Source organism: Arvicanthis niloticus, chromosome 4, assembly GCF_011762505.2.
Source record: "Arvicanthis niloticus isolate mArvNil1 chromosome 4, mArvNil1.pat.X, whole genome shotgun sequence".
In the NCBI taxonomy this organism is placed as follows: domain Eukaryota; kingdom Metazoa; phylum Chordata; class Mammalia; order Rodentia; family Muridae; genus Arvicanthis; species Arvicanthis niloticus.
The window spans coordinates 76687429-76708770 of NC_047661.1; the positions used below are offsets into that span (position 1 = coordinate 76687429).

Genomic DNA, 21342 nt, shown 5'->3' on the forward strand with positions numbered 1-21342 from the left:
CAGGCAACATTTCTTCCTGAGCAGATGGCACCAGGAGTCGAGTAAGAGGGACAGAAGTCTCTGCCACTCAATCCAAGACCCAGAGATCAGCAGTGAGATCCAATGGACAGATGCATGGGCTGGAGCTGGCAAACTCATCACTTCAGGCTTAAGTCTCCTCATGTTAAAAATCAGGACCCTGGAAGACAATGGCTAATGTCCTTGCCTTTCTATGGTTTAGTCTTAAGAAGTCCTGGTGGCTGATTGTGAGTGTCAGTTTGACCAGGCATACTTCTGGGTGTGCCTCCGTAAGGGTGTTTCCACAAAGTGTTAGCTAAAAAGGGAAGACCCATTCTGAATGTGGGTGACACTGTTCTTGAGGTCCCAGAAGAAAGAAAAGCACAGGCAAACACAAGCACTCATGAGTCTGCTTCCTCACTGCAGATGTACTGTGTCCAGCACTCATGAGTCTGCTTCCTCACTGCAGATGTACTGTGACCAGCACCCATGTGTCTGCTTCCTCACTGCAGATGTACTGTGACCAGCACCCATGTGTCTGCTTCCTCGCTGCAGATGTACTGTGACCAGCACTCATGTGTCTGCTTCCTCGCTGCAGATGTACTGTGACCAGCACCCATGTGTCTGCTTCCTCGCTGCAGATGTACTGTGACCAGCACCCATGTGTCTGCTTCCTCACTGCAGATGTACTGTGTCCAGCACCCATGTGTCTGCTTCCTCGCTGCAGATGTACTGTGACCAGCACCCATGTGTCTGCTTCCTCGCTGCAGATGTACTGTGACCAGCACCCATGTGTCTGCTTCTTCACTGCAGATGTACTGTGACCAGCTGCTCACACTCCAGCTGCCATGCCTTTCCCACTATTATGGGCGCTGTCCCCTCAAACAGCCCTTCTTCAAGTTGCTTTTATTCAGTATTTTATGACAGGAATGAGAAAACGTAGCCAAGGAGGAGTGAATGGAAGATGTCCGTTAACGGAGGAGCAGGCATGCTGGATTCTATCAGAGCTATCAGATTGCGAAAATGGTTCTGTCTAATAGAGGTTTCCTTTCGCAAACATGGCGTGGTCCCTACATGTACTGTCCAAGACGGTAGCCCCTGGCCACATTAGACTATTTGAATGTTTAAAATGAAGGCAATGTGGCTAAGATACTAATTTTTAATATCTAATTTCATCCTATTTTACATAAATGATTATGTGTGGCCAGCGACTACCATACCAGTCAGGGCAAACATCAACTTTGCTTAAGCAGGACACCAGGTCCACTGAGCAAAGGGTTGGGAACTGTTTCTAGGAGAGAGTAGAGGCCTGCGTTTGATTTAGGTAATGCCAAATAGGGCACAATGAGTGTCTTAGGTCTTCTAAAGAGGACACTCACGGGTTATGATGAAGACAGTGATAATAGGGTCTTCGAAACTATGTATAACTTTATAAAGCTCTGCAGAGGCCTTTCATGGGGTGTGGTCTGAGCATAAGCATGGCTGTGATGTAGGAAACTGAGTAACAGTTTCTCGTTTTACAATGAGGAAATCTAGACTCAGATACTTGCCTAAGGCCACAGACTTCAAAGAGTGGGAAAGGAATGTTTTGAACCAAGCTCTAGACTTGATTTTTCTCCAGTTCCTTTCACAGACAAGGTAACTCCTAAGCATCCTACCCCGACCTCCAACCCCTAACCCCCACATCCCTTCATCGTGGAAATGGCAACACGGCAACACGCTATAAAATATGTTTAAATATAAGAATGGGAAACAAGAGGAAAGGCATGGATGTGGGAGGGACTCCTTTGAGATCACAGAGCCAAATTGTGTTCCAGAGCTTCTGGTTGTTTCCAAAAGTCACAGTCCCACCAAAAAGAAGAGTCTGTCTCTCACCCCACCCCCCTGAACACCCTACAAAGTGCTTGAGCACATACTCTGTGGCCACTCAGGCTAAACTTGAGCACCAGACCTGACAGTCTTCAAATGATTTAATACGTCCGAGTCTCAGTTTCCTCTTCTGCAAAACCAGGGGCTCACTTTCTTTAATCTTAGATGGTGGTGGAATACATTAATGGAGAGACACCGTGAAACCCCACGGCATCGTGCATGTGAGTGGTAGTCATTAATATTTTACATCATTTTAGGCACTGCAGATTCTTGTGGATTCTAAAATAGGACCTGCAGAAACTACATTGAGAGAAGGTAGTATGGAAAGATCCCGGTAAGACAAGGGGCTTTTGCTTGGGAGTGGAAGGTGAAAACGGATGAAAGCCCTGCAGGCTTTAAACAGCTGCAGACAGGATCATGGACCGGCAGGTGGGGCGGCTTTCTCCTGACTTTTCATCTCTCTGTGCAATGATGTCAGACTTTGTCCCCTAAACCCCTCCCGCTTCCTTCCTGAGTACTTTTTGCCTAGTTTACCTGAGTATTACGTGCGCCCACACGCCAAGTCAGACTCTCTGACAGACAGCTCCCTCTTATCCAGTTATTGATTAACTATCAAGTGCTTGGAATGTGCTATGCTAGGTGTTTTTCTTCCCCCGTTGTCGCTGTTGTTTGGTTTTGTTTTGTGTTTGTAGATTGATTTTTATTTCATGTGTATGAATGTTTTGCCTGCACGTCTGTCTGTCTATCATGTGCACTCATTGTCCGTGGAAGCCAGAAAGAGTGTGAAATCTCTGTAGGACTGCAGTTACAGATGCTGTGAGCTGCCATGTGGGTGCAGGGGATCGAACCCAAGTCCTCTGGAAGAGCAGTTAGTGCTCTTAAGCGCCGACCTACTACAGATTACATACGGTGATTCTGACAATAACAGAAAGGGAAACCATGCGGCAGAGTGTCTGTGAGCATGGCTGTGACACCATGATGCTTTAGGAAAGGCCTCTCAGAAGAGGTGACAGTGGGAAATGGACAAAGAAGGGCTCCGCCCTGAGAAACTTTGAGGGCAGAATGTTATGGACAGAGGTTATAAGACACACAAAGGCCCAGAGGCAGAAATGAACTTGGTGCATTTGAGGGACTGAAAGTGTTTGAACGGTTGAAGTTGGAACACAGAGGGTTAAAAGATGAGGTGAGAGACAAGTTGGGCCAGGTTATGTTGGGTTTATGCTAGGCCATGGGAAGCAGTCTGGATCTTGTTCTAAATGCAGTGAGGGCCATTTGAACATTAAGCAGGAAAACAACGAGACTGGTTCTGCCTTTTCAAAAGATTACTTTTAATCCAGCCACCTTCTGTCCAGACTCAGGCGTGTGCACCAGTGCTCGGCTGGATGAAGAGCATCACCGCACTGCTGGTTACCTGCCTGTGTCTCTCTCCCGCCCCCATGCAATCTATTGCTGGATCTCATGAGTGCCTTGACAGTGGTTATGGAGTGCAGCCTTTCCTCTGTACAGCCAGCAGCCTGATCCCAGCCCTTAGATAAAGAAAGGGTTGCTTGAGTCATCTCTCCTACTCAAGAACTCTCAATAGCTCTCCAGCACCCAGGAAACCAAACTGCACCTCTCTAAATCCTGCCCTGAGAAGCCTGAACAAATAGATCCCCAAATCAGCCCTTCCACTTCTCTCTGCACTTCCCAACGTCCATCCTGTACTGACTCACGCTTCTTGAGCGAGGCTTGTTTGTCCTTCTGCTGCTTCAGCTCTGCATTGGCCCTTCCTCCAATTACAGCTGTGGGCATCCTAGGCTATGCGTTCCCTGGAGTCCAGTGACACCATCTCTCCTGGACGTTTGCTCTGCTCTTGCTTGATAATATGTGGACCTGTGGGAGGATTTTTACCTGAACCTGTTTTAAAGTGTTTGTTGGATTCTTTTTGGTGTCCTAGTTGCCTGTGTGCGTGTCTTACACCCTTCCTAAATCAGCTTCCTGAGCATGGGGATGGAGTCAGCGTCACTCTTCCTGCCTGTCAGTACCTATTAGATTGTGGCATCCGGGAGGTGCTTGATAAACACGTGCCAAATGGATGGGTCAACAAATGCACAAATAGACAAATAGATCCTAAAACTCATCTTTTGGGCCGCCTGGCTCAATTTGACAATTTTAGAAGACCATGAATAATCGTTAAGAGGGACTGAGAAGGAGAAGCATTTTAAACCTCACAATGGTGGTTTTAGAGCTCTGTGGAAACATAAATAAGCATGGAAATAGTTCTCCATTGTTTTCAAGTGAGTGGCTCTCAGAACAGGTCACCCGAGAGTTGCCGAGAATTACACATCGTGCCCACAGTGCCCTAGGACACAGATTCAGTGTCTGTGGCTCCTGCTACTAACACTCCTTCAACCCCAATGTGGTGAGTTTATGGGAAATAATGTAAAACCATTTCCTGGGGCTACTGAGTTGGCTCAGTGGATATGATGAGCACTGGCCGCGCTCTTCCACAGATCCTGAGTTCAATTCCCAGCAACCACACGGTGGCTCACAACCATCTATAAGAGGATCTGCTGCCCTCTTCTGGCATGTGGATACGTGTGCAGCAGGGCACTCACATTGAATAAAAAAAAAAAAAAGTGAAACAAAAACAACATTTCCCTCAGCAATTAATTTGAGTCAAGCAAATCTTTTTCAGAAAAAAAGTAAAAGTTTCAGCTAATTCCCTGTTTCTTCAGTCTTGTGTTGGCATTCCTGAAAGCTTGAGTTAGTGTGTTGGGGTTCATCTCAATTAATGGAACTGCAAAGTTCGTTTAAGTGACTTCACTTAGGAAGAAAGAAACCCTGGTGAACTTCAGGAAGCAAAGACTTCTGTGTACACACAGGAGAGCCACGACATCCCCAGTGGCAGACTGACATCCTTCCTCATTGGCTGTCCTTGGCTTTCTGCAAAAACCTCAATTCCTTTATGGATGAGAGTAACTGCATGCAAACCGTTGCCTTCGAACTCACACATGCTTCTAGTACATTGTTTAGTTGCAAGCCGCCTGTTATTAATTATGTCTGTGAATCTTAAAGAATCAATGGAGTAAGAGCTTGTTATTACTTAATATAAGAGCTTAAAACACTCATTCCGGGAGATAAAGATCATCCCAGGATAGTTCCTTCATCAAGGAAGAAGCCTGGCACAGATAATTCCCAGGTGTGAGATGTCTCACCTTGGACTTCCATCTATGCTAACTCTCTCTTGCTGATCAAGCTTGGTTAAATAGATGGTGTTTACGTGCTTACGTTCATTCTTGTTTCTCTGATTTCACACTAGTGACTTATTTGGAAACCTGCAGTTTAATCATTATGACTTAGTGAAGGACACCCTTCCTGACTCATTTCTAGAAGGTGCTCACTGAGTATGTATGTGAAGAAGTATTTATTTCCAAAAGTTTAGTAATCAGCTTTCTCTCTGGGTCCTAATTCCTGGGGCGCTTTTTTTTTTTTTTTTTTTTTTTTTTTTTTTTTTTTTTTTTTGACAGGGTCTCTCTCTATAGCTCTGGATGCTCTGGAATTCAGAATGTAGACCAGTGTAGACCAGGCTGTCCTTGAACTCACAGAGATCTGCCTGCCTCTGCCTCCCAAGTGCTAGGATCGAAGGCATGCACCACCATGCTTGGCCTTGGCCTAATTCCTGGTTTTACAGACCCAACTATTGTTCCACAGCCCAGGAATCCCCACAGTAATCTTTTTCAGTAACTATTTTACAATTTTTGCATCTCTGAGATATCAACAGGAAGCTGAGTGTTGGCTTGTGTTGGCTTCTGTTTTTAGAGATGAAAGGGGTTTCTGCTCTCTTGCCTTCGATTCTCTGAGGGATGGTAGAAGAGTGGGCTTCTCTACTGCAACACTGGGGTTGGAAGTACTCTGCTTCCATTTGGGAAGTAGGGGTGGTCCTGAAGGGCTAAATCAGGAGAACACACCCGGCACATGCAGACGTCAAGCTGGTTACAGTGGCGTGTGAGATGTAAAATACCTATCATTCTCTCAAACTGGCTGGAGAACTGTGGTGTGACATTGAATGACAGGCGAATCAGGTGATCTGGTCAATTAGCCTTACAGGATTTCTTACTCCATCCCAAGCCCACCCTGCTCTGTTTGAACAGCAGCGATGTGGTTAAAGCCATAGATTTCTGAATAGGTCATTAGAGGATGAAAACCAGGAATGATCTTCTGCTAAGCATCTCTACACAGCTGACACTTAAACTGCTGACAGAATTTAAGAAAAAAAATCTCATTTAAGAATACTATGAAATTGGGAGCTGGAGAGATGGCTCAGTAGTTAAAGCACTTACTGCTCTTCCAGAGGATCCAGGTTTGATTCCCAGTACTGTATGGTGACTAACAAACTGTAACTCCATTTTGGGGGGATCTCACATGCTTTTCCGGCTTCCACGAGGGCCAGGCTCATGCGAGCACACACACACACACACACACACACACACACACACACACACACACACACACAGAAAAACACTCATACACATAAAGTAAAAATTAACTTAAAAAAAATTTTTTTAAAAATGCTACAAAATTGGAAGCATGGCTATCAAAAGTAAGCACGCAAACCCTCAACAAATGACTCTCAAAATGCCAAATCTGCGGCTTAATGGTTAAGAGAGGATACTTCTCTTACAGAGGGCCTAGCTTGATTCCCAGAACCCACGCAAGAGTTGCAATCACCTATAACTCCAGCTCCAGGAGACCAGAACCCTCTGGCCTCCTCAGGTACCTACACTCAATGTGCCCATATGCATTTGTGCACATGGGCACACTCTCAGTGCATGTACACACACACACACACACACACACACACACACACACACACACACTATCAAAAATAAATAGAATGTCAATCCTCATAAAATTAATTTCAAAATTGAGAAGAGCAAAACCAACTTAAATCTAAATATATAAATTACTAAAGTCCAAATTGCCTACACAGTGGCATGTGGATAGAGTGAAAGAGAGACACAGCCAGAGACAGAGAAGCTCACCCGCCCAGGGGAGCATGCACTTACACATTCAGATTAGATGCTGGAAAAAACAAGCATTCTCCCAGGGAATTGCACCAAGGGAAGAGTGTACTCAAGGTTAGTGAGATGACAATGCTCACTCCAAAGGAGCACAGACATCAATAGTGATGCCTTAAAAAAAACAACAACAACAAAAACCCAAACCAAACCAACCAAACAAACAAAGCAAAACAAGGGGTATGGATAGCCGTAAGTGCATTCGTACAATGGCAAAGCAGTTTTTATACCACAGAGTACAAGGAACTTAGAGATCGACACCCAGAGAGAGGGAGTCCTAAGAGGACCTCACACTCATTCCCAAGCATGGGAAGAGCCCGGTATTGCTAATATGGATAAAACTGACTGTGTCTCACAAACAGAGCCAGGACCGGGACAGATGAAAATAAAGCTGCCAAAGGGGCTCCGACCAAGCTGCCCGGCCTGACCCAGATTGGTCCTCTCAGATTCTGTAGGGATCCCTGGGGAGGGGGATGTTGATACTAGGAGTTCAGGTTCTAATCAGGAGAACAGACCCCAGGAACTCAGAATTCCCTTCTCGACCTAGACAGCCCCCCGCAAGCTCAGGTGTCCTTCAGCTGTCCTCAGAGGAAAGGTGTTTGGGAGCCAGATCCAGAAGGAAATAATGCGCTTGGCAGAATATTAGGGGGTTGTTGTTGCTGCTGCTGCTGCATCTCTGAGATCTGGGGAAATACTGGTTCAGTCTGTGGCATGGGGCTGTGAGAAAGAATTGGACTTGGAGACAGATTTCGTCCCAGCCCGGTTCTGACATCTGCTCGGATGTTTGATCTGAAGTGAATTCTTTGACCTCTCTGAGCCTCGCTTTCTTCATCCCCACGCATCACTGACTAGCAGTTGTTGGGGGATTAATCCAAATACCATGCTTCCTTGATTTTAACATGCATGCCTTTTACATTTTAGTGGCTCTAAAAGTGGTTCAGACATTCTGATATTGACAGGAGGTACAGCATACTTGTAATTTTAATTGGTAGTGGGGGTTTCTTCTTTCACAATAGCATATTCAATAGATCTCGTTAGAAAAAAAACCCTCAGTGGTGGAGTGCATGGTGGGGCACACCTCTAATCTCAGCACTCTTGAGGCACAGTAGAGCTCTGAGTTCAAGGCCAGCCTAGTTTGTATAGTCAGTTCCAGGACAGCCAGTATTACATAGTGAGACCATGTCTCAAAGAAAAAAGAAAATCAATAGCAATTTACATTCAAAGGAAAATATGCTACCGTTTATTAAGCATACAGACTGGACCTAAGGACTACTCCGGACAATGCTAGTCCCACTTCTGTTTTCCCAGAGAACCATCTCACAGCCTCTTGAAAGAAGGATAGGTCCTCCAGAGCTAATCATTGGAACTGGCCCACAGATCCACAATATGAAAAATTGACGAGTAAGATCACACCCATTCTCCAAACATTTCTATTCTGCACACATGAGCACGTGCTGGTACATGTAACATGTGTAGGCTTTCCCGTCGCGTCTCTCCTTTGGTCACCTAAACATTCTGTAATGTTCCAACTGTGCTCACTCAGTATATTTTGGTTCAAATTGAAACTCATTTGTTGAATACAAGCCTAAATGCGTTATCTGGTTTTATTTTGGGAAATAGGCCCTGCCTGCCATCACCAACACTCTATCCTCCCCTACCCCCATCTTCCCAACCAGTCACCTACCACAGAATGTCTTTGTCAAGTTTAATATCCTTCAGGTCCGACTTCTCTCTCCTGTGCTCAATTCACGCTGCTTCACTTTGCCACAGAAGCATATAATAAACTGGATGCTGCACAGAGACATTGGTAGGGGAGATTTTTTTTCTTGACCCGGCTTGGCCCTGAACGTAATCATCACAGAGGCTTTTTGTAGTCAGTCACTGTGTTGTAAGTACAGATTTTTCCCCATGTAAGAACATATCTAATCCCTTATAAAATGTTATCAAGCGTTGCCTTGCTGTTATTTTATGTTGGTGAGTTACCTAGGTTAATTACATATTACATGGAATCCACTTCTTAATATCTGATTTACATTATTTAACTATCTAAAAGTATACATGAGCTAATCTTGCAGCAACATTTGAAATTGAAATTCATTCTCCAGCTCTTTCTATGCAGTGGCATGAGGCTTGGTAGACTCCCACCAGAGGATATATAGTGGCCAATTTGAGTTTTGGTTTAGCCTGTTAGCTGGCTGGTTAGTCAGCGTTCATTAGTGGCTCAATACATACCCATCACTATGCTGGGTTTTGGGGAATTACTACAGAGATGAAAGTTAGACCTTCAGGGAACTCAGCTTTCAGGTCAGAAGTATGCAACAGAAGCCATGATGAGCTGAGGCCCCCTCCAGTGAAGGCAAATAACTGATTCATCGGTGGCCTCCATTGCCTCTTTCAATGTACACGTCAAAGGTCCATGGTGCGCTGAGACACTTCTTCGAGCAAAAGGTTACCCTGGGACATTGTCCTCTGCAGGAGTTTTCTGCTCACCAAGAGTTTCTGTTTGCAGACTATCTGCACTGTTTCTTTGCATTATTATAACATGATTTAACTAAATGTATTTGAAATAATGAAATATAGGTGTAAAAAAGAAACCATGTCTACAACTCTAAGTATAGGACAGGCCTTTAAGGTGGGTTGCTAAAAGCCTAGCGTGGAAAATCAGTGGTTAAGAGAGCAGATAGCGCATGCAGAGGATTAGAATTCAGTTTCCAGTACCCCATTTACATGAGTCACTACCATCTGAAACTCCAGCTCTGGAGGATCTGATGCCTCTGGCCTCCTGGGACTCGTGTACTCATGTGCACTCATGGGCACACACCATCCCTTCCCAACACACATACACAATTAAAAATAAACAGTGTGCTGTCAGTAGTGTGGGAGAGCCAGCTGTAAAACATCACTATGTCTGGAAAAACTCAATTGCTTCCCCAGTCTCTTTCAGATATTACTCTACTTTGAAGACAGCAAGCAAAAAAGATTGAGAAAACTTCAATGCTTGGGGTTTACACAGAATTAAGAATCAGGGTTCTCAACAGGTGCACATCTTTAATCCCAGCACTTGGGCAGTGGATCTGAGTTCAAGGTCAGTCTGGTCTACAGCAGAGTGAATTCTAGAAAAGCCAGGGCTACACAGAGAAACCCTGTCTCAAAATAAATAAATAAATAAATAAATAAATAAATAAATAAATAAAACAAAAGAATCAGGTTTCTCATGGGAAGTCCTGAACCCTAAGGACAAAGCTTTGGCCCACAACAAAACCCCAAGGGGAGTTTTAAGCTAAAATAAAGGCTAAGGAATGATTTCATTGTTTTGTATGACTGCTGTTCTAACTAACTTGCTTAACTAAAACCACTGACTATTATTTGAATTAGGTTTGAATTATTTGAGTTAACTATTATTGAATTGGATTTAGGGGCTTCTAGATTCAGTAACTTAATATGTTAAGAACTGCGATGTAGGGGATGCTTAGGCAGACATGTTGCCCTTTTAGGGGAGAAGGCTCAGGGTTTGAGGGAAGGGTGAGTTCTGCACTGGGTGCTAAGGAATGACACAGGAGATTCCAGGAGACTAAGGCAAGGACAGTTATCTTTTCACTGGGTGAATCAGAGGCACATAATGAACAGCTTTCTAAATGAACGGAGAGGCCAGCAGCATTGATGTCATCTCTGTTCTGTAATGGCCATGGCTCTAAAGCCAGTCTCCTATGCCTCAGGGTCTGCATTTGAAAGAGGAGGAGAGGAGGGGTTCCCACCTTGGTGGGCTCTTGGGAAGATTACATGAGAGGATCTCAAAATAAAATGAAAACATATGCAAAATTCCCTCCAGGCTCCCCAAGAGCCAGGGTCGTGGAGGATGCTTCTAAAGATAACGGCATCTGTTCACAACCTTCTGAAATTGCCTTCCAAGAGCATAAGACTGGGATGCTGAGTGGAGGGACCACAGAGTGTGTGAGACCTGGGAGCTAGGAGCCAACCAGCTCATTTAGTTCTTCCAGCAACCCTAGGCATGGGGACAGAAGTTAAGTATATCACTCCAGGTTATGCAGATGACAGGCAGAGAGCAGGAACTGGAAATCAGGCTTCCTGGTGGCGTACTGCACAGTAGCCTTGTACCTCAGGCTGCCTTTCCCATGGCTGTCCACTTCACAAGCCCTGGGCTGTTGGGCTTTCCATTTTTACTCATTTGTTAAGACTGTGCCAGGGCAGGATGCTACCGCTAATGGCTAAACTGAAGGTAGGAGATAATCGGGGATTTCAATTATCCTGCCTATCTCTGACCTCCATTACCAAGGATAATCAGAAGGTAGCTCTAGCAATTTTCCAAAACTTTCATTAATTTTAAATAAATTTATACAATGTCATCCACCACCACCCTCCTTTACCCAAATTAAAATGTCCTCGTCTTTCCAATGCCTTCTTATTGGCGAGTCCCTTGCACATCTTTGAGAGTGTCTGTTGTTTTTCTCTGGATCCTTTATAATTCTGCTTTGTTTTCTTTGAAATGAAAGGACCCAGTGCTGAATTCTGATTTTAAGGTGAAGTCATAACATCAATGTATATCATTAAAATGTTTTATTGTAATTACAGAAATAGTCAATGCCAAATTATATGCACTATATTATTTTCTGCATTCTTCTTTATTCCATTCTCAAAGTTAATACAGCTTATTATATCTCATTCATTCTTCTGACTGCTGCTGCACGGCGAGCAGATGTCTCCATTGAGCAATCCACAATGAATCTGAGATCTTTTTCCTGAGCTCTTACAAGTAGAGTAATTCAGAGCCCATCAGCGAGTATGAACCGCTTCAATTGTTCCTTCCAGTGTACATTAGCTTGCACTTGTCTACATAAAATTTCAAAGAATCATAGATATTAAAGATGGAAGGGGCCAGTTAGTTTATCAAGCCTTCCAACTCTGCCTGCAGAAGCAAGCAAAGGAAGTAATTTTATCACTTCATATTGCTTTGTTGATGCTTATTAATAATAATTGCAATAAATGGTAACAGAGCATGATCTCTTCCATCCTAAAGTCATTGACATTTTTTGTTTGTTGTTCATCTACTTGTAACTAGGGGTCTCATTCTGTAGCCCAAGATGGCTTGGTACTTGTTATGTAGCCTAGGTTGGCTTCAAATTCACAGCAATTCCCCTGCCTCAGCCTCCAAGTGTTGGTAGTACAGGTAAGACATGAGCTACCATGACTGGCTTAAAAGACTTTCTCCCCCTAAAGAGACATGAAGCACAGACATTCAGATTATCATGCCCAAATACAAGCCAACCAAGGCAAAAATTCAATTTGGTTGAGCTCAATAAGTGATTTTGAATAGCACTTGCTAGTCAAGGCTATGTTTTTGTGGCTCTGTGGTCTGTGGGATGCATGGAATCTAAAGTCTTGCTGTGTTTTCTGCTGCTGCAGTAAACACCCTAAACAAAAGCAACTTGGAGAAGAGAGGTTTCATTCGGCTTCCACATCCCAGGTCATAGTCCTTCATGGAGGGAAGTCAAGGAAGGAGCCTGGAGGCAGGAAGGAACCTGAAGCAGAGCCGTGAAGGAGCACAGCTTAATGGCTTGCTCCTCATGACTTGAGCAGTGTGCTTTCTTCTACAACCCAGGACAACCTGACTAGAAGTGGCTCTGCCTGCAATGTCTTCTCACATCAATCGTTATCAAGAAGATACCCAACAGACTTGCCTACAGACAACTCAGTGGGGGTGTATTCTCAGTTGAGGGTCTTTCTTCCTGGAGCTGTGCCAAACTGACAGTGAATTAACCAGCACATCAGCTCCCTTCTGTATTACCTGTAAGTGATCTGTGGTAATAAATACATGACGCTGGTGTGGCCACTAGAAAGATACTGGAAGAGAACATGGGCACGCTGGCACTGTAGCTCCTCTCCCTCTAAGAACTGAGGAAGATAGCATTTGAGTTGGGTCTTTGGAAGAAAGAAAGAGAATAACACTCATCAACAAAAGTTTGTGGAGAGGAGACTTGAGCCGAGGATCCACCAACCCAGTCAAGAGCTCTTTCTTGGGTTTCTGTTTTACAGTGCAGAACTGAATATGCCAGTGAGTTGAAACCAAATGCAGCAGATGTCTATGTGGTGGCTTCTTTGGGCTAAATTGGGATGGAGCAACTCAATTTAATCAACAACCAGAACACACAGACCAACAGTCACAGGTATGTTTATGGAGACAACATATGATATCACAAATTGGTGTGGCCTTTAAAAAAAAAATCCAGAAAACCTGGTCCTAAATGTAATGAAAACTGGGAATTTCTAATTACAAACTAAAATCTCTAATCAAAGAACTAGATAAACAGGGGCTTGGAGAGGTGGCTCAGTGGTTAGGAGCACTTGTTCTTGAAGAAGAACCCAGGTTGATTCCCACCACTCACATGGCAGTCAGTTCCATTCATATCTCTAGTTTCAGAGAATCCAAAGCTCTCTTCTGACCTCCGAAGGCACCAGGCAGACACATGGCACACAGACATACATGCAAGCAAAACACTCATAAATAAGTAAACTTTAAAGAGAAGAAGAGCAAGAGAGGCAGGAGGAGGAACAAAAGGAGGAAGAGGAAGAAGAGGAAGAAGAAGAGGAGAAGAGGAAGAGGCAGAGAAGGAGGAAGAGGAGGAAGAGGAGGAAGAGGAGGAAGAGGAAGAGACAAATGGCCTGTCTGGATTTCCCTAAGACTTCCTTAGTGTTACTGAGAACATGCAAATACACCATTTGGACCCTGGGCAGCTATCACACAGCTTTGGAGCCCCAACCATGAAAGCACAGACTGGACAATTCCATTTTCTGACTCCATAAATAGATATCTGCTTAAGTGCAGACCAGGGAAATACCAATACTGTCATATGAGTATTAAGAGTAGATATTTCTCCATTTACCCTCAAAGAACCTAATCTTTGAAAACACTGAATACATATTATATGAGTGCTATACTGCAATATAAAGTTATCTATTTAATACTAACTTTAGAAAATCACTAGTGTGAAGAAAAAGGAAATTATAGAAGGCTTCTGGTACTTCTAAAGTTGTCCCTAAAGGACAATTGCAAATGTCATCTCCTGCATGAAGCCTTCCCCGGTTCCTCTACCATGCTCATCACTGCCATCACTCCCTTGACTGCTGCAGTTCTTTTGTCCATTGCTATATGGTTTATAATTAGTTGTGTGATTATCTGTCTCCCTCCACCAGGATGAACACACCGCACCTTAAGGGTAGGTGTTCAAGCCTCACTCGTCTTTAATTCCTCACCAAATCACGCACACTTTTGATTGCCTGATACAACAGATGCCCTTCACATGCTTGTTAAATCATTTCTTCGTATCTCAGAGACCTTATTTTGATTCATTTAAGTTATTTTTTAAAACTGTCTGTACCTGTTCCAAAAGTCGCCATTGCCTGTTGCATCACAGGACTTGGATACAGGTGCCCACTCCAGCTGCGTGTCTACCACAGCCCTGCATTCAATCCACACATATCTCTGGGAGTGACCTGAACTAGCACCTTTAATAAGATCTGAACCTTCACTCAGTTAGATGGAACTCTGGAAACTTCTGGAGCCAGACTGCCTGGATTTAAAACACATAGACTGCAGCTGTGACTATCATTTACTAGTTGTGGGACCTTGGGCAAGTTACATTCCCAGGATCCCAGTGTCCTCAACTATGAGATGGAAATATTAGTAACAGCAGTGTTTGAAAAAGTTTAGCTTGGCTCATTGGGCTCATGACAAATAATTATATACTCTTTCCCTCTTGGGGCTTATGTTGCTGTTATGGGAGTGGGTGGGGTGCTGGGGGTCAAACTTTGGGCTTTGTATATGCCAGACAAATGTTCTATCCCTAGGCGACATCCCCAGCAACAGTGTTATTGTTTTCTCATTCATAAAGTAGAAACACAAGTCTCTCAGGGCTACTCCAAGGAGTCAATGATGTAACAAGTGAAATTTTCCTCAGCATATTATCTCATCAACATTTCCTTCCTTTCTGTGTATTAGAGTAATTGCTACAATCAAGCGAGGACTTATTAATGCCAAGTAATATATTACTCACTTTAAAGATATGGTCCCGCTAATTTAATTCATATTACAAGGTATTGAAATAATTAGTATGGTCCATATTTGACAGGGGAGTAAAGTGAGTTGGAGAGAGAACAGTCCACGGTTTTATCACCGGTTCAGTTCAGGTTGTTCAGAACTTCAGATAAAAAGGATCAAGAATAGACTCAGGAAGCCTAGGGGAAACACAGGAAGAACGTCCAGGCCCAAACTCCCTACGGAGTTTAATATTTCTCTTTGTCTCCCTGGTCTTCAATTCCAGGGTTCTGCTTGCTTTGTAAGCTAGCCTCTGGGATCTGTGTCAGCATATGTTTGTGCTCACCATTCGCTTACTCTTGTTGTCTAACAACAAGCGTACAACACGATATGTTGTTAGATATGATAACTCTCTTCCATCTCCCCGTTTCTTCCTTGGTTATGAGTTTGCTATTCGGCCCATGGCTTTCTTATCGCAGTTATACTAATTGTCACAGATGAAATATTTTAATTTTTAATAACCTGGTTGTTCTTAACTTAGACTCTCATAATGGGCTTATATTAGATATGTCAAACGTGTTGTTGCCAGCTACACGGGAAGGAAGGGAGCCCTTCCATAGTTTCTACCAAAAGGACTCTCTGCTTACATCAGACAGAGACAGCTCTGCCCCCCCTCCTCTGTGTACTATGGGAGAACTTCGAACTGGAACAACTACAACCACAGTCAACCAAGAATTCTAGGCGTGACAAAGGAAAGATAAAAGGGTCTAACTGGATTCTCAGGAATGTGCGCTAAGCAGAAAGGACTCTGGGAGGATAAAGCAGTCATCAGGAAAAGTACAACCGAAAACTGAACCAAGAAGCTTCAGAGCCAGTCAGGCAGAAGCTGGACATGGGAGTGAAAGCAAGTCTAAGAAGCAACAGTTAGGCATCAGCAGAAAAAAAAAGCTATGAAATTAAAAGGTGCTCCTGTAATAAAGTAAAAAGCCTAAGGTCATAGGGAACCAAAGGAGACAGAGAAGCAGCAGGAAGATGCTGAGATTGGCAGGTGGCTGTCCTTGGAGCTGGCCCAGTCCTGGAGAGGCATCCAGTTGTGACTTCCACTTGGCTGTGGGCCTCCTCACCACGAATGAACGCCCCTTTGCTTGAGGAAACTTGAGTAAATCAGTTCTTTGCAACTAGAAGCCCTTGGCCCTTGTCTGGAGGGTTCTGCACTTACACCTATGTTTACAAAATTAAAGCATACAATTGCCTTTCTATTTCTGATAGTCCAGATGTCTGGAGGCTAGGCATTTGCCTTGCTGTTGTCTGACTGTGTAGACTTTCTCAGGAAACATCTCATTAGCTGTTGCCTAAATATCAGTAAATGACTCTACAAAGGGTTAGGAAAGGGGAACCATCACACTGACTGTTAGTATTTTGTTGTTGTTGTTGTTTTGGGGGTTGTTTTTGACATAAAAAATAAACTTTTCGGGCTGGAGAGATGGCTCAGTGGTTAAGAGCACTGGCTGCTCTCCCAAAGGTCCTGAATCTAGTTCCCAGCAACCACATGGTAACTCACAATTATCTACAATAGGGTCTGATGCCTTCTTCTGGCATGGAGGTGTACATGCAGATAAAGCATTCATATGCAAAAGATAAATAAACAAAAATTCCTCTTAGCAGGAGTTGCAAGGCTCAAGAATGAGAAGCTAGAGCAACAGCCATAAGACAAAGATAGACTGGGGTATTCCAGTACTTCAGGATGAATGAGTAATTCATTCTTTTGTGACATTCTTTTGTAAAAGAATGAATACTGCATAAGACATTTCCTTTTTTGATGAGATACATACAAGATTGATGATTTCATATCTTTTCCATTATCTTTTGTATTTGTTTAAACATTAATTTATTTTCTTCTTCTGGTTTTTGAGACAGGGTCTCTCTAGGCAACCCTTGAATTCACAGAGATCCCCCTGCTCAGCCTCTCTGGTGCAGAGATTAAACGTATGTGACACCATACTTGGCTGGTTACATTACTTGTAAGCAGGGCTGGTGAGATGGCTCAGTGGTTTAGAGCACTGACTGCTCTTTCGGGGTCCTGAGTTCAATTCCCAGCACCCACATGGTGGCTTACAACCATCTGTAATGAGTTCTGGTGCCCTCCTTTGACACGCAGGTATACATGCAAAGAGAGCACTCATATACATTAAATAAATAAATAAATAAATAAATAAATAAATAAATCTTTTTAAAAAAGTTATTCGGTAGGTGTGTTTTCTCCCCCTTTCGTGTGTCTGTGTTGCATGTGTATACACCCCTGTGTGTTAGGGTGAACTTGCCTGTGTGTGTGCATGTAGAGGCTAGAGGTGGCTGTCAAGTGTCTTCCTTTACTACTCTCCACCTTTTCTTTTTCTTGAGTTAGGGTCTCTCACAGAACCTGGAAAAAAGGAATCCCTGGATTTTGGATTTTGCTGAATCAGCGAACCTAGGAATGCTGCCTGTCTCCACATGCCTCACCCCTCCCCTCCACACCCCAGTCCAGTGCTGGAGTTACGAACACATGTTACAAGGTCTGGCTTTTTACATAAGTGCTGGGGATCTGAACTTGGGTTCTCAGCTTCTTGTGCTTATAAGGCAAGCACTTTACCCACCGATCTGTCTCTCCAGTGTCATAAGAAGCTATTTCTAATGAAAACTGTTTATTCAACAACATTGATTTGCTCCCTTTTCTGTTTCACCCTGCTCTGGGCATTAAGGTACAAAGTTTAAAAACTCATCCCGACCCTTAACGATACAACAGATGAACAGAGGAGGCAGATGAACCCAGTGCAGGACTGCCTAAATACACACTCACCCTAGGTGGTCCAGAAGTGGGTCTAGGGAACTAGTTTGGAAAAGACAGAGCAGAAGACAGTGTAAGCAGAGGGATATGCAAGTTCAAGTCCTGAGTTTTTAGACTATGCCTTCTTGGATACTTGAGTCCTCGTGTACTTCAGTCCAGTAAACCACCAAACAGCCACGACGAGAGCAGCAAGCTCCTGATCATTCAGTCAACCTGTCCCTTGTCCACAGATCCCCAGTAACAGCTCTCCCATAACTGCACCAGCCAACGCCTACAACAAAGGCAAGCATACCTCGATGACAGGATAGCAGCCTGGGGGGGGGGGGGGGGCAAAAGCTTTCCTTCTTAGCTGGTGGAGGCATTGCTCCTTCCAAAGGCCATTCATGGCTGTTTGGGTTCTTTTTTTTTTTTTCAGGAAAAAAAAAAAAAAAAGAGTCCTTATGGTTTGTTTGTTTGTTTGTTTGTGGAATTATAAAAGCTCTCCAAAGCTTTAGACGTCGAGGTATTTTTAATTATCAAGTGAGTGACGTTAAAACACTTGGTAACTGCTTGGATGACGGAAAACGAGCTGAGCAGTGTGATACACAGAGCACCTTTTGTTCATTACCCTGTTAGCATCCATCATCAGTAAATACTGTACACATGTCTACAGCGCACAGTCACACGGCCTCAACACGCGCTGATAAACCCATTCCACTTCTCCACCTCTTAAGTCAGGGATATATTTCTATTATCATGCGCACTTTAGAATGATTATGAAATAAACAAGAGATCTACTGTTAGGAATTTTTAACAACTCAGAATAAAAGAATAAGTACAACATAATTATACACACTCCTCAAATCCCCTTTCTGAGTTAGAAAGTCATTATATCTTATACACTATATATATATATATTTTTTTTTTCAGATAAAAAAATTGAGACCAATTAAAAGAGTTCCTGGTTTACTAACTGTCAACACAGGCTTGAAATGGGCTCCCCTGCCACGGGCAAGATGATATTCCTAAAACATGGTAGAAGAATTTATTCTGGGGCTCTAAAAATTGCATTAAGAGCTATCATGGGGCTAGAGAGATGGCTCAATGGTTAAGAGCACTGACTGTTCTTCCAGAGGTTCTGAGTTCAATTCCCAGCAACCACATGGTGGCTCACAACCAGCTACAGTGTACTCGTATAAATAAAATAAATCTTTTTTTTTTTTTTTAAGCAAGAGCTATCATGTAAAACTTTTAAATATTTTCTTCCAAAGGTTTGTCCAATTCTAATTGGATAGTTCTTGGATGACTCATGGAGGGGACGTAATGAATGAAGGGGACATTTATTCTCCAGTCTCTCTGTCTGCTCTCAGTCATTATTCAATCTGTTACTCACACCCTAAGCTAGGCATATAGACACACACACAATCTGCAAGTAACTCAGCAGAAGGTTCTTCTTCCACGAGAACATTCGTGAGTTGCATAGGGTAAAGACTGTTGCTAGGCCTGCCATCCCCCAGAGCAGAGCGGGTAGGAAATTCATGGCATGGACGGCCAGCACTACAGTTTCTTAAACAGGTCCTTTGCACCCTCAAAACAGCACATGACCATAATACAAAAAGGAACGGCGCAGTTGCCATGAGAGAGCACGTGAGAACAGCGAAGCTAAGAGATGCACCCAGTGCCCATCCATTTTAAATTCATACTTATTATACAGGAAGACGTGCATTCAAAACAGCTTATTCTTTTGAAAATGGTTCTTTAGTCGCTTGCACATGTGCCTGCATGCTGACTGGCAAATTCTCTTGCAATCCATAAATTAAAATTCCACTCTTTCCTAATGTGCTTTCACTTCAAAATGTCAATATAGTTTGTATGGATGCATATGTGTATACATTTATTCTATATATCCACAAAGCCCAGTGTATTTATTTGGCAAGCGCAGCTCTTGAATCGGGCCTCATGTAGATGGCTAGACACATTAGCCTGTTCATAGAATCAGAAAAACAACTGACTAGCAAAGCTGAAGGGAACCATAAAGATTACTTAGTTCAAAGCCTTCACTCCAACAAGAATCCAGAGTGAGAAAACAAGGATTCTGTCAAGCCCAAGCCGAATGCTGGTATGATTCCCTTTATAGAAAACATGTCATTATTAAGTCAGAACTAGGAATCCCTTTCTCTGATTAACTAACTAAAACCATTGTTAAAAATCCTTAGAATTTTGGGTTTTGTTTTAAAAATAAAATAAAATAAAATAAAATGGCAGGGGGTGGGAAGTTCAAACTAAGGCTTTTTCTGTCTTGTCACCACAGAGCCTTAGATCCAAATTGTGTGGCCCTCAGTTCTGCCTCCCATCTCCTGAGGAGATGCTCTAACACAGTGGTTCTCAGCCTTCCTAACCCTGTAACCCTTTTATACAGTTCCCCATGTTGTGGCGACCCCAACCATAAGCCTATTTTTTTTTTTTTTTTTGCTACTTTATAATTGTAATTTTGCTAGTCTATGAATTGCAGTGTAAACATCTGCATTTTCAGATGGTCTTTGAAGACCCTCGTGGAACTGTCATTTGACTGCCCCCCCCTTCAAGGGGGTCATAACCCAAACTGCTGGCCTAACAGGACCATTTAATTGGTTAGCCATCTCACCCAGGGGTTGGATGGCTCACGGAACCTTACTTAAATATAACCCAAGGTTAACAACAGCACCTACTTCCAAGAGCCACTAAGGCAGAGGACTAAGGCATCGGTCTTAATTCGCATTGAAATGCCAAAGCTTAAAAGAAATGAAGTTTCCACTTTATATCTTATATTTTTGTCTCTTGTGGGGAGAGAACCCACCAATTTCCTTCTGTAAAACTCCATGCAAAAACATCATTTGTGACTCATGAGTTTAGGGAGTGCCTTGCACCGTGTTGGTTTTGCCTGTAATGGGACTAGAAGCACTTACACAAGTGTCTGTACACAGAACATTTTAAAATGTCCTACCAGCCTTCCCTAAGGTTGACCTATATACCTGCTCTCTGGTTGCCTGTTAAATCTCCTTCCACCCAAATTCTCCTTTTACTCATTCTTCAACTCCCTTACTCTCTGGGTGACTTCAGCACCAACTCAAGCTGCCTCCCCCACAGGTTCCGTTACACTCAGTGACACGTCTAGGGGAGTGTGTCCGGAAGTGATCAAAGACATTGAGTGCATCCTGCTGAGAGAGAAGGCCTGAGCCACAGGTCCCAAATGCAGTCATGACAAGCTCCTGATTTAGGTAGTCGCTACAACGTGGGCTTGACGTGTCACTACGTAACAACTCTGGGTGCGTTGAAATGACTCTCGGTTTGCCCGTGACGTGACTTAACCACACAATATGTGTGGGTTCCGGAAATGTAGGCACTGAACCTGTGATTTATGTGTATGTGGGGGGCATGTCTGTCTTCTCTTTAAACCATTAAGTTAATCTTTAAAAGGAAGATGAAACAGGTTGACAGCACTGAAGACAACATTACCCTGAGCACTAGAGAAAGACACCACGGAGAAGACGTTAGGATGAGCTAAGTGACTCTTTAGAAGTGAC

The 21342-nt window shown here is 43.4% G+C and overlaps 1 protein-coding gene and 1 non-coding gene across 2 annotated transcripts in view; one reads left to right on the forward strand and one right to left on the reverse strand.

The window, feature by feature from the left end:
* Positions 1-21342, reverse strand: part of LOC143442071 (uncharacterized) — a 73256-nt gene that overhangs the window by 48692 nt on the left and 3222 nt on the right. The window lies entirely within an intron of this gene.
* LOC117708053 (small nucleolar RNA SNORD71) lies at positions 6032-6115 on the forward strand. The gene has a single exon (XR_004606768.1). It is a non-coding gene; the product is annotated as a small nucleolar RNA SNORD71 (small nucleolar RNA).